Genomic DNA, 17,418 nt, shown 5'->3' with positions numbered 1-17,418 from the left:
ATAGCACATCAGGAGAATACTTATTAACGGCAGGCACGGGGGGCACAATGCCAGGCTCCCCTCTCTTGTAGCGGTGTAAATCAGGGGGCATTTAACAGAAGTGCAAAGCAGCAGAGTGAAGCAAGGGCCCCAGGGCTGTGCCACCACACAGCACCCCACACTGGGCGGGATTTGGGATGGAAAGTTTATTTCCACTTGAAACAGGTGATTTACTGAAACCTGTCTGTAAAGAGGGATCAGCCTCAACAAGTCCCACCTGGGCTCCGCAGCTGAGGCCAGAGAGGAGTTATTTAATGGCTCCTGGCTGCCCCTTTCTTAGAGCTGTGTGCTTGCTGGTTCCTGGCCTCCCTTGAGCACCATGGCATCACTCTGTATTGACAACCTGGGACCTGGCCTTGACCCTCCCTTCTGTGCTGAAGGTCAGTTGTGGGGCTGGGTTTGGGAGAGGCTGTTGTAAATTCATGGGGTGTAGGGGTTGATCTCATCTCCAGAACATGGTGCTTGGTCTTTCCCTAGGATCTGTCCTGGCATCAGTGCGGGCCATGGACTAAGCTGTATGTGCTTCTTTATGTCCATAGGGAGGTTCATTCCTAAGATGTGATTCTCTTCTCAACTGAAAACACCAAAACAAAACTGAGATGGCCTCAGCATGGTATACCATAAGCCTTTACTTTAACACAGACTAGTTTTGAGGGGTTGGAGTTGTTGCCTGGTTCCTTTTTGTGAGGCCACATAATGCTGAGCTGTGGCTGCTTTTCCTTCTATGTGCTGCAAGTTGGACTCAGATTTGTTGGGTTTTGTTTTGTTTTCTCAAATGTGAATTATAATTTGAAAGGCAGGAGAATTTCTGGACACTGGATGCTGAAATTCCTGTTTACCTGCTCCTAGAGGCAGTCCTGCCATGGGCCTGCTGCTGCCTTGTCTCTGGGGGGTCTCTGGTAAATGAGAGGGTTAAAACCAAGCTGTCTGTGTGTGCAGAAGAGGAGGGATGGTGGTGACCTTCTAGTGAAGGAAGGGCTGAGCACTGTGGATAGCTGCACCAGAACCATTGCTTTCTTAGGTGTGGTGGGATGGAGGTCCCACAGCCCAGCTGGTGCCTGATGGGTTCATCTGAGGATGATGGAGTGGAGCAAGGCTGTGTGTGCTAAGCAGACCCAGGTTGGCAGAAGGTGGGGGGGTGGTGGTGATAGTGGTCTAAAAAAAGATATCTGTTGTAACTATGCTCTTTGGAATGTTAAATATCCAGCGTGGTCCTCAGTACCCCGCTTGTGTCTGTCAGTGTACAGCCCCTTGGGCCCAGCTCTAGCAGCAACTGCTCTGATAAGCCTGAATTGAGAGCCATGGGGAGCCTTTAGCTAAATGAGGGAGGATTTGGACAGCAGACCTCTCCGTTCGGGATCTGGGCTCCAATTGTTGAGTTTATCATGTTGAATTGGCTTCATACTAAATGTGGCTTTTATAAGAGCGATTGAGAAGGAGCAGAGCCAGATCCTGCTTCTGTTCCTTGCCACCAGCAGTACTTAGCACAGCCTTTTCATTTTCATTTTCTGAACATACTCTTCTTCCTGTGGCCTGTTTCTGAGAGGAGGCTGCCATGAACTTCAAAATTAATTTTCCTGGACTGTCCTAATCGTTCTAGCTGAAACATCCCCTTGTTATGCTCTTATTGGGACTTGGCTCTGGGGGATAAGGGTGTTTTGATGAACCTGCCTGATGTGGCAAAATTAAAACTTATTCTGGTTTTAATTTGTACTAATCATACACTCAGAAATAAAGAATTGGTCCCCCAAGTGTTTTTCTGGACTAGAGGACCAGGCTCACTTATTTGCATGGATTAATATGCTGTATGCTAATTGTGGGATGCCGATATTAGCCATGCTGCAGGAACGGGGCAGTGGAACCACACCGAGTCAGTCTGGAGACATAGCTATAGCCCAGATCCATTGAAACACAAATTCGTGCAGTATTTTATCACTAGATTTGCCAACAGGAAAAATAATTTTCAGAAACAAATTCCCTTGTGTTAGTTGAGGCAGCTTATTAACTTACAACACTAATGGCCGTGCTTTGATCAGATGGGATATTTCTTTCCCACTGCCATATAAAGGGCAGTGGCTTATGTCCTATGTGTGTGTTTAACTGTTCAGACCAAACGCAGCACGACGCAGTAGGCTCCTGCGCAACCCCACAATGAGCAGCGCGCACAGGAGCGGTCACTGAAATAACTGAGCACTCGGCTCAGGTTTTTGCAGGCTGGTGCCTGGTATCAGGCCCGGCTGTGGCGTGCCGCCCTGAGGCATGCCCTTGTGCCCCAAAGCCTGCCCTGGGGGTGGCTGGGGGAGGTCCTCCTGCACCACCCAAGCTGTCTGTGCTTCTCCTTCCTTACAGCACCAGCATGGCCGGTGCTGCAGGGAGGCAAGGGCAGGATGGGAGGAGAGCTGGGGCTGTGGGTGCGAGGTGCCTCTGCACTCTCGTGCTTTCGCAGGGTTTTTGGGCCCTGGCATGGCATCAAGGTGAGCCTGTTTCTCCTTCAGGTGTAGCACAGCTGGAATATGATCGCTTTTGGGGCTCTGTGGGTTGACGCATTACTTGTCATTAATATTATATCAAGCCAAGCGGAGATCGAGTTGCAGTGCGTGGAGCCTTGACATGGTTGTGCTTTCCCTGCTGTGCCCAGCAGGCTTGGGGGAGAGGGCTGGGATTCCTGGGGTGAGGCTGGGATAGGACTGGCAGCAGGAATATAACAGAAGTCAGAGGAAAGCTCATGAGTCAGGACTGGGTCTGGCCCTGACACCCCTGGCTTGCTGCATCTGTGGGGACAAAAGTCACTCAAGAGTCACCTCCTGCTTCCAGCACGGCAGATGTTTTACTTTCTGCTAATCTTGGCAGAAAGACCCAAATGATCAGCAGAGGATGGAGGAAGGGAAAACAAGAGCCTTCTATTTTCTGAGGCCATCCCTGCTCCCCTTGTGCGTTAGGGCAGGGACGGTGTCAAGTTTTAGCCTACCCCAGGGAACAGCTTTGTAAAGTAACGGGTCTCTGCACCAGTGCTCCTTAGGGCAGAACCACGGTTATCGCGTACTGCTCCAGACCCTGTGCTGGGTGTTACGTGTGCCCCATCACACTTGTGTGCAAGTGCCTTTGAAAGATTTCTCTACCGATAGCTCTATCAGCGACACAGCTATAGCTCTGTGTGTGCCTACAAGCGCATCATATGTAACACGCACACTCATGGGCTGGGCACCACGCGTGTATGCTGCGACACTGCCTCGCACCCTCAGCTGGCAGCAGGTGGATGCTCCAGTTACAGATGGGAAAGTCAAGCCAAGACTAATCTTGGGTATTTTCTAGCTGTCATGGACTAACCTGCAACCTGATGGCAATTACGAGCCTGGAGGTCAAACTGATCTTTGAAAAGTGGAGCTGAAGGCACATACGCTCAAGGCAGGAAGATGCTGGTGGTCAAAAAAAAAAAGAAAAACCCAACCCGCTGGTTGCATCATCTGTGTTTTGGGGAGCTCTGTCACTTCCCACAGAGCAGCCAGTCGTGCTAATGAGAAGGCTCGCTCTGAAGTCACCTCTCCTCCATTAATTAAAGCTGTTTGGTGTGAAGCAGTGAAGAGGAATTGAGGAAGGGCTCTTGATGCAGTTACACTTTCCATAGATGTTGCTGAGTATCCATTATGGCCCGTGAAAGCCTTGTCAACATTTTTCCAAGGAAGAATGAAAATGTAAATAACTTTTTAAAATGATTCAATGTCACTGTGGTATGGAAAAAGGTCATGCTGCTGGAGACCATTTATCTTTTGCCGATTTAAAGAGCTTTTTTCCTATTACATTTTTTGAAATTAATGTTTTTAAATGTTACCCAAAGTAATGTTAACAATCATGGGGTTTATGGGATTGATCGTTACGCAGGCTGGGATTTAAATTGAAAAAGATTTGTTTTAGGTAGTTGTTGCTGAGGGGGTTTAACAGACTTTTTGATTTATTGCTTATAAAAATGTTTGCATGGTTTAATGAAAAGAGAACCAGATCCTGAGTTCCCACACAAATGAGGGTAGAATATTTCTTGCGAGTGAGTTTGGGATAATGGAATCAGAGCTCTTAAAGTGTATAAATCTGAGGTGAGCCTGAAGGGACAGGGTCCTTATGTACAGATTAAGTGTTGGAGGGAAGATAAGTTGGAGACTGAGCTTCCCCTTAGCCCTGTATAGCGCTGCCCCTCACTGCTGTGAGGGCATCTGGAGCTCTGTGAGCCTAGCAGTGTAGCAGAGAGTCCCCACCTGCCAATGTGCTTGGCAAAGCCCTGGTCCAAAGGAGCAGTGCAAAGCCAGAGTTCAGGTGTCCCAGACAGCATGGGCACAAATGGTTTGTTGTGGGGTTTTGGTACCTATTACCTGCCAAGCATCAAAACGAGCAAAACACTGCATGGATGCAGATGAGGTCCTTGACCTGAGGAGGGTGGGCCAAGGAGGGGACCTTGGAAATAAGGGCTGGGTGTTAAAAACTAAAGCTCAGGCTTGTTGGTGTGGTTCAAAGAAAAATGCTTGGAAATAAGGGTGTAGAGATACTGTTTGCATCCAATGAGGGGAAAGCCCCACATCTGTTCCACAAAGGGCAATAGCACCAGCGATGACAGGCTGTCAGGGGAGATTGGATGTGGCTACCTGCCTCCTGCGGTGGCAGAGCACAGCCCCCCTGACAAGGCAGGCCAAGACCTTCTTGTTAGCTTGCCCGCCCCAGCTGTCCTGCAGCAATGCTGACTTGACTCTAAACTCCCCTCAAGTAATTTCTGACAGTGAAAACAGGTGACACTTGGGAAAGGCTTTCTGCTCCTCTGCACAGGAAGAATTTTAACAGAATCTTGGTTTGGGGAAGGGTGGGGGGGAAATAGCTCTGCTCTTAATAGAAATGCTTGGCCTGCTGAGATGTACTTGCATTTTTCACCTCTGCTGCCCCTGCTACATCAAGTGTGAGGGAGCAGAGGATGCCACAGCTGGTGCTTTGCATGTAATTTTCACCCTCTTGTTAATGACCTTGCAGGGATTAGCATGGCCTTCTCCATATGCCAGTAGATTATGTCTGTTGGCAGCTGCTACTACTGGAGCAAAATGGGATAGTTTTCATTAGGAGTGCTTGACACTAGGTTGCCCTGGGTGTCGTCAATCCTAAACTGTCAGTGCCTTTGAATAAAGCAGTGTACAGATGTGATTTATTAGATGTGTTGCTGCTTTGCTGAAAATGTGGCATTTTCAAGTCAGCAAGGTCTTGCAGAAGTGTGGAAGGACCTTCTTGCTCTTCCCTACCCACTTACCCTTCCACCCCACAGGCTCTCTGGGGCTGTGTGGTAGTGTAGGATTGAAGAGCTGCCCTGAAATGACTGAGTGGCATGGGGACTTGGATGAAATAACTCCCCTGTGCTGTTTGGTGTAGCTACATGCTAGAAAATACGTGTGTGTTTGTGTTCAGTGGGGGGAAACTCTATTTTTCAACAGCTTTAACTTGTAAATCTGTTCCAAATGAGCATTTCTATCCAGCTTGAATGGGGTGTGGGGGAAGCAAAGACTCTTCCTCAGTGTTGAAACATGATTTGGCTTTGAAATGATTTTGTTCTGATGCTTAAGAAAATGTTCAGGTTTACCACACAGATCTCTCCCCCCTTAATTCAAGCAGTGCAGGGGAAAGTCAGATTTCAGTGCTACCTTATTCCTGTAATTGAATCACGGGCATATCCTGAGACTGCAGAATATTTTTGCAGACTGGGATGCACATGGCTTGCTTCTGGGGACAGGGTTTCTAGGATGCAGGGTAGGGGGTGGGTGAGATCCTCATCCAGCTCCTGGGGAGAGATGCTGCAGAGGCTTCCTTCCTCCCTTTGCCCTGGGAAGAACCAGGCTCTCTGTGTTCTGCAAGGTTATTAATCCTCTGTTTATCCTGTTTTAAAACAAGCAGTTTAAAGGAGGCTGTCAAAGATGATAGGCCACAAATCCACGTCATTCTCTTGATTTGCAACAGCAAAGCTAAACCCTCCTGTGTCCCTCCCTCCTTAACAGAATGAGGGCTTGTGCTCCCCTCAATAACCCAGCCCACCCCAGCCGGAGGAGACCCGTTCCTCGGGCAGAAGTGCTCATTTAAAAGGGCCTAAGACTATCCTGATGACATAGGGTGTAACCAGACAGCTAGTCCACAGAATTCAGTGGTGTTATTTAGGGCTTATGTCCACCTGACAGACCCATCCATCACCCATGTGGCTTTATTGAACAGCAGACTTGGGTAAGGGACCAGCTGTTGTGGGAGAGTCCTGAAGCTCTTTGCTCTGCTGGACTTTGTGCCCACTCAAGGATGGGCCACTGGCCCTTCTGAGCAACACTGAGCAGAACAGCTTCACTGCAGTCTAACTACTTAATGACTCTTTGCAAGTTCAAGTAACCAGCAATTAACTGTTTAAGGCATGCCAGAGGAGGATTAGCAGCTGTGCAATATGCCAGGTATGATTCATCTTGAGTATACATGTCCTTTCTAATCAATAGGTAACTATTTCATCAGCAATAGTTCTGGTTAAATCTAAATTAATAGTGCATGTGGGACACTTGATTTAAAAGTGGTAATATAATGTTAAGTGAATTTTGCTCATTTTTATTACAAAACAAAAGCTAGAGATTGTAACAGAGCAGCAGAGCTGGGCCAGCCCAAACTCCCAACAGGCACTGTCAAAAAATAAAGAAAACTGAGAAAATCCTCACATTTGAATTGAGCTAACTTATTGGCCCATGGTAGTCTGGAGATGTTCACAAGCACTGCCTGTGGGCAAAGCTCCCGCTTCCCTGGCACTGAAGGAGGCCTTTGTGCAAGTCTGTATGAGCTGGGTGCTGGGAGGGCTGTTTTGTGCCCAGGGTCCCCAGGGACAGCCAGGGTGGGGGGCTGTGGGCGCCTGGGGAGCAACTTGCTCTGAGCCCCTGAGTAATCTCCTAGTCAGAAGAAGACACAGAGGAGTGGTGAAAGGGTGTGGGCAGGGGATGATAAATGAGGGAGGAAGGAAAAAAGAAGCAAGAATGGAGAATGTGAAAAGAAGTGCTTGAACTCTGACTGCAGTAGCATTACACCACAGATGGGTTTGACTTCTGTATTCAGCAGTAGGAACAAAACGTCACCCTTGGCGATTAGAGGCAGCATCAGCACAGCTAGTTTTTGGGAGAGAAGAATAAAACAGGTTAGTTAACAATGACACCTCCAAAAAGCCCAGGAGGTAAGTAGAACAGCCTCTTTCTCATATGTAAAAACTAAAGTCCAATACTACAGAATAAAAAGGAATAAACAAAGCTATCTTCTTGTCACCTATTACAGCACCGAGTACATGAATCCTGTCAGCATGTGACTAGCAATGATGCTAAGGATTACATGAATGAGACTGCAGCTGGGATCCTTGCTGGCTCTGGGGCTTCTCAGATCTGTGGCGCTTGATGTTTTGTGCCCAGGCCAGGGAAGGCTCTGATCTGGTGTGGGGTAACAGACCCACCCCCAGCCACCACCATCTGCTCTCTGCCAGCTGGGCCATGCCTAGGGTGTAACCCCCATATTAGAAGAAAGAAACTGCTCCTTTTCCCTGGCTTTCTCCTTGCTGGAAGCCCCACAGAGGTGTTGGGGTCCAAGTAAAACCACCTGCTCTTCTCCTGCCTGGAAATCTCCTTTTGGAGCCATGTTGAAGTGCTGTGAAAATATCCTAAAATTGAGGTGTGTGTTTTGCTGCCCACGCTCATGGCTGGAAGGGTTTCTTCCTCACCAGTGGTCTGCCTGAGCCTTCAGCTGCACCCAAAGCTCCCTCTGCACAGCACTGGAGATGCTTTACCGTATTCTCAAATTCCCTGATAGAGGAGGGCATTTCAGAAGGTGTAAAACCGACCAGCCTGATTGCTATGCTGACTCGTGTTCCCGTGAACATCCTGGGATGTGAAGGAGAGAATGTGGAATTTTCACCAGCCTCGTGGCTCAGACACACGTGTGCTTTTGCACCAAGTAAATGGGGCCCTGAAGAAAATCTGGGCATAAAATTGCAATGCTACTGTTTGCCAATTGGGTTGCTCTGCACCTTTCAGGCAGGTAAAGGGTTCTGCTTCCTCCTCCTGAAAGTGAGGCAGACAACACTGTGGTAGGGAGGTAACGAGTGGCAAGGTTGCTTTCTTAGAAATAATGGATGTAAAATATTTGTTTAATCATTTTTGCAGTAGGATTTTGGAGATTTCCAACAAAAGTTGGGTACCGACAGCATCAGGGGGTTTAGAATTTAATGAGGTGACTTTAATTATTCAAATTCCTTTTTTCATTAAACTAAGTATTCTATTAGTTTAAAATACAGAGATATTTGAATATACTTGGTACTTGCAGTAGGGAAATTAATAGTCATGGTAGGAAAGTCTTATTGCCTTTTTTACCCCACTTTCATTCTATTCTCATTGGAGAAGAGCTTGTTCCAAAGTTTAGTTAATTATTTAGACTACTCATGTAAACCTTGCTGAAAACATTCTCTTGACATCATAAGGCTAAATTAGAAAGAGAATTGACATGAAAACAGCTTTAACACATTGGTTGTCAACACCGATTAAATATACGATGTGATTTTGGCACAGTTAGCGTTCCTGATACCAGGATTGCAATCTCGTGCAATATGACATCAGCCCAGAGAAAGATGTTAGAGTGATGAGAGTGCTCGTACCCTAGAGATACTGGGCCCCAATTTAAAATGGTAGAGTGCAACTGGTGTTCACAGCCTGGCCCAGAAGCTAGCAGGGCTGCCCTGTGTCAGGCCAAGGCATGCGGGAGAGCCATGGGGACTGAGCCAGGGCAGGACGACTTCTCCTGCTGCAGCCGTGAGCTCCCGCAGCTCCTGCACCCCTCGGCTCCCCCCAGGGCTGTGCAGCCATGCCCTGTGCTCCCCTGGCCCTGGATCTCTGCCCTTGCCAACCCCATCCCAGCAGCTCAGCACCGTGATGGACTCAGCCTGGTGTGGGTTTACTTTGTGGTGCCAATTTTGGCTGTGTTTTTTTCCTAAGTGAGGGCATCTGGCACTTTGTATTCTCCTGTCTTTTACAATACCGTGGCTGAGCTGGGGTGCATTGGGAGGGTGACTGGCTTCTCCCTTTGCATCTCAGAGACTGGGTTTTGTGTTGATGTGGAAGCAGCCTCCTCACAGTTCAGGGATGATGCTCCCAACACTCCCTTTCCCAGAAGTCAGCACATGACACTCACATAGTACGATTTCAAAGGCACACAGCTTCTGCAGCAACGTTTATCAGGAATGACAGCAATTTGGTAGAATATTAGGGTGGGGAGAAACCCCAACTCCCGAACACTAGAGATCCTCCCTGGGGCACCGCCAGGTTAAAGCCTGCTCCAAGGTCTTCTGAGGGGACGCAGACCTGGCTCGCACAGGCCTGCTCTGAGGTCCTGCAGAGAGCAACACTTGCTTAGCAGGGGAAGGGGTCCCAGTTTCAGGGGCTGATTAACTGTAATAACCTCTGGATTAAGACTGGTCACAAACATGCTGAGGAATGGATAGCTCTGGGTAGGAGCAGACCCAGAGGGTTGAAAGGCTACTTTCAAGAATACCCAGGGAGCATCAAGTTAGTCAGGACACTCTTGATTCTGGACTAGATTTTTTTTTTAAAATGAGGTGCAAGTCTACAACCAGAAGACACTAATAAGCAATTGCATTAAATCAAGAACTACATTTGACTTTATGGATTGTTTATGGGGTCTTTCTTTTATTAATTCTTTATCCTTTAATATTATAAAGGATTTGTGTCTACAATAAATAATGTAAAGTTACATTACATCCTCTTTGGCTTAAAATTTTAATATTCCTATTGCCCATCTCCATAAAGAAATTGTATTTGAGGTCATTGCATATGTACAGCTGCAGTCATAACCCTAATGGAATTACTATTCAAGCACAGGCGAGATTAGTATGAATGCCAAGAAACTACCCGTCTGTCAGGGGAAAAGGTAAAAGTTCAGAGTTCAGCTTGCATCCAAATTATTTATCTCCCTAATAACTTAATAGATTGAATATATTACTTGTCAGTGACCTTGATGTGCAACAATAAAGACCCCTTGGTTGTGTCAGAAAATATATGAGACTATAATAAGTAGTACTTATGTAGTGGAATAAAAACATATTCTTTATGATAATGAAGTCTCTTCCCACAAGGACATCACAAGGACATGAAGGCATGTAAATATAAACACCAGCTTACATTTGAGCATAGCTAGACAGTGGCTTCTCTCCTGAAGTCAGGTGAAGAGATGCTGGCTGTGCTCGGCAGGTGCCCCAACCCGAGCGTGTCTGCCTGGGCAGCGGGTCCCTGGCCGCACACGGCGAGGGATGGCTTATGCCCCTTGCTGCTTGCCCAGGCGCGTGTAATGTTCTACATCCCTTCTCCCAGCCGCTTCATGCAGAGAGGCAGCCCTTGCTCTTTCAGAGTCCCATTGACCTGGTGCCATTTCTAATTGTGTCCATTCTGGATGTCTCAGGCATTTAAAGGAATCATTTAAATGAGAGTTTAGGATCAAAGGTAATACTGCAAATAGGCATGTTGTAAACATGCCTAAAAATAGGAAGGTAATTTCCCTGAGTGCCGTGGTCTCTGTAGCAGTGTAACACAATGTCTCTATTTCTTTCTGTTTCTATGTCTATTTTTCAAGGCTTCACATCACCCAAAGGGGAAAACAAAAAGCCCTCGAAGGATATTGTTCTTTAATAAGGCTTATGATTATGGATTTTTTTCTTCCTCAGCCAGCACAGAAGCACTATTAATATACTCAAATGGAATGAGTCTCTCCTCTTTAATAGGTCATTTTAATCATATATTTAAAGTTTTTCTTGGAGATGGAGGAGGAGGGTGAGAGGCATGTCAGAGAAAGAGGAACTTATTTTATCTGTTTAATGTTTTCCAATTAATCCTCACGGTGCGCCCACCCGCAGTGCTTAAGCCAAGCTGAGTGCAGGGGTGGTGCAGCTGGCTCCAACTGCTCCTGGCATGTCTCCTCGCCTCCTGGGATACCTTGGGTGCGGGCTGTGGGAATGTGAAGGGGTCCCACGTCCAAGCCAGAACACTAGTCTTAGAAAGCAATGTGGCATCTTGTCTCTGAGGTCCCTGAAGTTGTGAAGAATCTTCCTTTCTTCTGCCCCCAGCAGTGCTGCGTGCTGGGCTGAGCCTCCAGCCCCTTCCCCAAAAGTGTGGGACCCAGCCCTGGGCTGAGGAAGCACCTGAAGTCTTGTCCCTGCTCCCAGAAAGCCTGCTGGAGCTGGCACATGTGCGGTTGTGCTCCCATTCCTCAGCCACTTATCCCAGCAGCCTCACGTTTTTGATTGTATTTATGGCCACTTAATCTGTGCTAGCAGCCAGGATCAAATATATCTCCAAGTATTGATCAGCTTTAGGCTGATAGAAGTTCAAGCTCATGAGGTCTCGGTCTTTGACCCTCAAATAGGATATGAATCTCAATCCAATAGACTGATATTCACACGCAGTCGCTGCCCAGGGTTGCAGGCTGCAAGGAAAAAAATCAATGAAGAGTGCTAATGATTCACAATTTATAGAGCAGCTGCCATTTTAATATTAGAATAAATGTTATATTGCAAAGGGATGGGAACATAGGTGGTGGCATGGAAAATATTTCTTTAGAGCCTTTTCTGTGAGAAAATGATGTGCACAGGATTTTATGAAGTATAATTTATTGGCCTCATTTAGACTTATAATTTAAAACTCCTTATGAAAAAGGTATTTAACTAGAGTGGATTGGGTAAGGAAATGGCAAGGGCAGAGCAGGCTGTCTTGGAGTGCTTCAAGCGCAGGCTGGTGGGGGAAAAGGAAGCAATATCTGAATACATGAGATTGGATTTAAGAACTCCCCTCCTGCTTAAATGTCCCTGCAGCATCCGGCAACAAAGAGGCCCTGTTCTCTGGCCCGGCTCTTCTGAGCGCACTTGTAAACAAAACAAAAATTATATTGAACATGCCGATGAGGTATATTGAGAACATCAAGATCACATGATGGATCGTGTCAGAGTGGAGTAGTAGGGCAGAGAGTTCTGCTGCACTGAGGTGTGATGGCTAGAAAATTACTGATGCCGAAGAGAAGGGGCAGGCTGGAAGACAGATTTCAAACCATGGAACATATGAGCTCTCTGTCCAGATTACACAGGTTTTATTGTATTCTCAGATAACTAAGTCTCTGCAAATAGAAATGAGTTTCCTTTGAGGTTTCTTTATGATAGCTCATGGGGACAGGTTTTCTCCAGGCTGTGGCAGAAAGGCAGGAATGACAGGGGGGGCTGTCAGGAAAAAATGGAAGGTAAGCTCTGCCCTTTTGCCTTTCCTTGGCTGTGATACACTGGGGACTGGAGCTGTGAGTCTTTCTGGAGAGAGCAAGGGGATGGAAATAAAGTGTCTTCAGCTGCTGCAGTTCCCTGCATGACCCAACAGCTTGGGCCAGGCTGGCACTGGTGAGCTGGATCCCTTCCTTGGGCTACACGCCAGGGGCTAGGAGTATCCTAGGAAGCAGTATCGCTTCTGATCCGCCAGTGCCATGTCCTGGAGGATGGCTGCCAGAGCTCTCTGTTAGAAGATGGTGGTTTTTTACTTCTCTGCAGAGAGCAGCATCCCCATGTTGGTTTGCAGGCCACCCTTATTGGACAGGAAAAGGTTTCAACCTAGGAAAACTACATCTCTCCCTCCAGCTTCCAGCCAGAACTGCACGCTTGCTCTCAGTTCTCATATGTAGTAAGTCTTCACCTATAAGTCCAGTTCATGGGACACTACTTCAGTGTGCAATAAAGTCTTTCCCTGCATGGATGCAAATGGTAAAAGGATTTTCAGTACAAAGAACCCAGGCTTTTTAGAACAGACAAGAAAAGATGGAAATCCTACATCAAAACCACAATTTATGGCATCAGTTTTGGCCATCTCTATTTTTTTTCTAGAAGTGAAAAGAACTTAAATAATTCATCTGCCTGAGAGCTCATAACTCTCTGGCCTGCGTAGAATATCTTTCATATATCTCATAACCTAGAGCCTATTGACAAACTGTATGAAAAATAACAGCCCTTTCACTTGCAAAAGCAAAATCCAATTTATTGATTGTGATAGTCTAAATAATAGCATTTCTATTGACCAAAAGGTATTGCCCAAACAGGTTAGAGTTTACTTAACTCAGGGCATGAAACATCCTACGCATACCATCATCAAACCAAAATGTACTTGATCCTTTTCCTTCCTTGGTTATACTGCCACTGTGACCAAACTATTTTATGAAGAATTTCATGACAGGTGCTTAATGAAGTTAAAACCCAAGATCTTTGGGGGCTGAGGGGAGGAACAGACCCAGGGCATGCATGCATTCATTTTTCTTAGTCTGACAAGACGTGGCAAAGGCTTACACACAGTGTGAGCATACAGCTGCTGTAGTAACCTTTAGGTGCTCTGAATTCACAGACTGGAGTTGCAGGGGTCCGCCTGTGGTGACCGGGCACCACCACCAGTCTTGGGGAATCCTGTAAAGGGGGTGCAGTTTGAGTGGAGACAGCTGGATGTGCCTGCTGGTGTCCTTAAACTTCCTCCAGAAAGGGCCATGGAAGAGCTTGCACATGGACTTTCCAAGGTGATGGATTTGTATTGTCTGCTTGTGTGTGGATTCAGGGAGAGGCAAAGGATGGGGAGGTTTTACAACTGGTCTAGGAAGGCTGAAGACCCGCACTGCCTTCTCGGCACTCCTCTGTGGCATGGAATGCTTCGTGCTGTCTAAGCGCGGCCCACCAAGCAAGTCTCTGCACTTCATCGGCAGATGCTTCATGGGTTTTCAGCTCTCTGGTGCTGCCTTGTTTAGTAGCGGTTGACAGGGCTCTGGTGCCTACTGTGAGGCTCCGGTGCCGTGCTGGTAACTGAGTCCAGTGAAAGCAAGAACCTGTTCTCCTGCTGCCATCAGGGCGACAGATGTGAGAAAGTTTGCACCCAGATCTGACCCTAGAATTGGGTGGGTTTGTTCTGGGGTCCTAAATGTGCTTTCTTCCCATCCTGAGAGATTGCTGCTTTCCTTTGCTTTTTTTTTCCTCACTCCCTGTCAGTGTCTCTCTCCTAATTGGGCAACAAAGATTGTTACAGCCTCATAAAATACTGAAACCCTTTCCCCATCAATTCTGTCTGTTGGAAAATGTTGCTGTCCAGTCCCAGTCTTGCATACATTCTATTATTTAATTCACAAATGTTTAAATAGGGGCCTAAGAGATCCCAACTGTGTCTTTTTACATAATGAAATTACAAGGAGTCATATGTTACTACCATCCATAAACTTACTGTGCACTTTACATAAAATTCAGATCGGGTGGCTCTGCATGCATACATATTTTACATTTTCAACTTTATTAAAGAAATGAATAGAGTGCTGGAAGGGCTGCTCTGCTGTATGGTCAATTCAGATCCTGGGGGCCATAAATCTGAAAGCCTATGATTTGTTGTTCTTTGGTCACAATAAATTAAGCCTTTCTTGATGGAAATGTTGGCTACATTTGTTGCAGTTTAGGTCACAGTATTTGGACAAAGATGCATTCGGATGTGCTGGGAAGGGAGTTTGTGCTGGGTCCAATGAAGCAGGGAGAGTATCTTGTTTTTGTTGAGCTACTGGAGCTGGAACCCACAGCTGATTCTGTGGCACAGGTTTTCAAGGCAGGATAACCGAGTGAGGAGACTTTCAGCTGAGGGCTGCTTGCATTTTAAGGGCCTTTGATGTATTCCTTGGAGCTTTTTTGCCTGCATGACGCAGTGGTAGGGGAGAAAGGCAGGGCTGGATGCAGGTGTGGCTCGGGTGGGCCAGCCAGCTGTGCCCCCATTGCCTGAGTGGGGAGATGCCAGCAGGGCAGTTCTCAGGAAGAAGAGAAAGGCAGGGCAGCGCTGTCTCCTGGGTAAAGCCAGCCCTGTGAAGTCCATGGCCTGGCATCATACAAATAAAACCATGTAATTTTATCTCCATTTCTAGGAATAAGTGTCCTCAGTTGCTACTGAATGGTGTCTCTGGGTAAGGAGCTGGTTGATAAGCAGGGTCTGGTGAAGCAAAATACTACACTTTCCACCATGAAATCATAATATTTAAAAACAAATCACTTCAAAGTGCTTAAGTCTGTCACGTCTAGCATGAATGATGATTTAGTTGATAGTTGCTTATATTTTTCCATTAAGAAAAAATAATCACCATTCCAAGCTTTTTCTTTCTCATCTAGATTTAAACCTTTTAGCCAGAAAGGAACAATGGTCTTGCCATTGAACAAGACAAAGGGCTGTTCTGCTGAAATAGTAGCTCATTTAGAAATAACCTCAAAGCAATGCTGAGATAACCTGCTAGTCTGCAAAGGCTAATCACAGGGTAACTGGCCTCCCCGCCACAAATGCAGGCTAGCTCACAGACCTGTGTTCCTTTCCGAGCACCAAACTTCTGGATTGATAGGCAAGATGAGCTACTAAAATGCAAAGGAAATGATGCTATTACCAAAGTGGCAGATTTTGTGTTTAAAGGAGGGGGGGAATAATCATAGGAGTGACTTTTTTCTCAGTGGGGATAAGATCAACACTGGGGAAGGTGACATGGTGACAGATACAACATTCCCAGCTTATTGGTCTCAAAACCAACCAAACATTAAATCAGACAAAGCTGCTGACAAATTGGCATTTAACCTTTTTCCTGGAGATGAGTTTGCTGGAAGCAGAACTATGCCAATATCTGTATATTAGATACAGATACATGTATGAGAACTTACAGCTGTTTAAGAAGTCACTAAACAGCTCAGGGATATTGGCATTAATTTTACCACACTGAAACATAAAGAAGCATAATCTTTTCTGTCACAGTACTATAACAAAAGATTGGAAGGTGTGGGTGGCACATTCCAAATCTGCTGTGAATAAATATTGGGTGAAGAAAATCTATTTTGTTCCAGTGAAGAATATATTTCAAGTTTACTATTAAAGTGGCCAGGTCATGCCTATCCTCTGGCCTGGAAGTCACCCTCCCAGAAAGGCAGTGCTGTCAATTGGATGTTAATCTGTATTAGATCCCACATCTGCCCCTTATCAGCATGGATACTTCTGAATCCAAGCGTAGCTGTGACCCCTGGAGGCAGAGCCCGTGCTGAGGAGGCCTGGCCATCCTGTGCCTGCTTAGTGTGCTCAGTTGTGGGCGAGCGAGCCCTGCTGAGGCGTGCAGGGCTCTCCTGGTGTCTTCTCCACTTCACACTTGGCTATTTAAAACTCCCTGACTGAAGTCTTGTGCAAAAGGCCTCAGCTAAGCCCTGCCCAGCGGTGCCTGTGAGATGCTGACATGGCAAACCTGCTCTGCATTTCAGCACCGGCCAAAGGCTTTACCTGTTAATTGCCAGGTATAATCGCCTGGCAGGTGCTGGCTGAGGGAGCCGGTGTTACTGTAAATGCACAGAAAGAATGGATGGATTAAGAAACAAAACCAGGAGAGAAATAATGGGAAACCTGAGCTGGTACCTATGAAATGCTTGTGAACTTACTGTGTCCCCAGTGCTGAGGGAAAGCTCCTCTGACCTCTGCAACCCGCATACCTCCAGCACTAACACAAAGCACCTGACAAACTCTTCCAAACACCAGCCTGAACTTGAGGGGAATTGCTTGTGCTGAACAGTGATTATAATTCCTGCTGTATATCCAGATTTTGACAAGTAAATCTCATATTTTAAACACAGGATTAAAAAATTTTATTACTACAGTGGGGATTAAGTAGCAAAGCCTCAGAATGTAAGTCTGCAAAGTAGGAAACACAGGAAAATAAAGTGAAATCTATTGTTCAAAACAACTCGGGCTTAACCCTTTGTCACCTGGTGCAGACCCAGATTGCAATCGCTACAGCCCTGTAATAATTATCCCCGGGTCTCTTGTAACATTTCACAGGATAGGTAGGGGATATGGAATTTCTTCCTGTTGTTTTTCAAATCCCTCCATTTCCAGACTTGGCCACACCATCGTGCTCAGAAATAACAGTGGCATTGAATAGCATCCAAGGAGAAATTCAAGCTTGCTGGTCTCATTTGCTGCACTGACTTGCCTGATTATGAAGCGGTTCATTTCCGTTCCCTCTTGTTTGTTTTTCTGGGGGAAAGTCTCTTTATTAAGAGCTCCATTGTAAAAGTGCAGTAAAAGTAATAACTTACCAGCTGGCAAGTTTTCAAGCCTTTGGGTGAAACCCTGACCCCACAGGAGCCAGCAGATATCTAGCCCTTGTTTTCAGTGAGCCTGGGATTTTACCCAAAATGCCTAATTTTGAACCTGGTCCCCAGAAGGGTGATCTTGGGAATGAAGCAGAAGCCAGGGAGCTGGAAAGTGTGGGTTCTGGTTCCTAGCTGTGCAT

Source organism: Phalacrocorax carbo, chromosome 18 (genome assembly GCF_963921805.1).
Source record: "Phalacrocorax carbo chromosome 18, bPhaCar2.1, whole genome shotgun sequence".
In the NCBI taxonomy this organism is placed as follows: domain Eukaryota; kingdom Metazoa; phylum Chordata; class Aves; order Suliformes; family Phalacrocoracidae; genus Phalacrocorax; species Phalacrocorax carbo.
The sequence above is the reverse complement of the archived record's forward strand: the minus strand, read 5'-3'. Positions refer to the sequence as shown.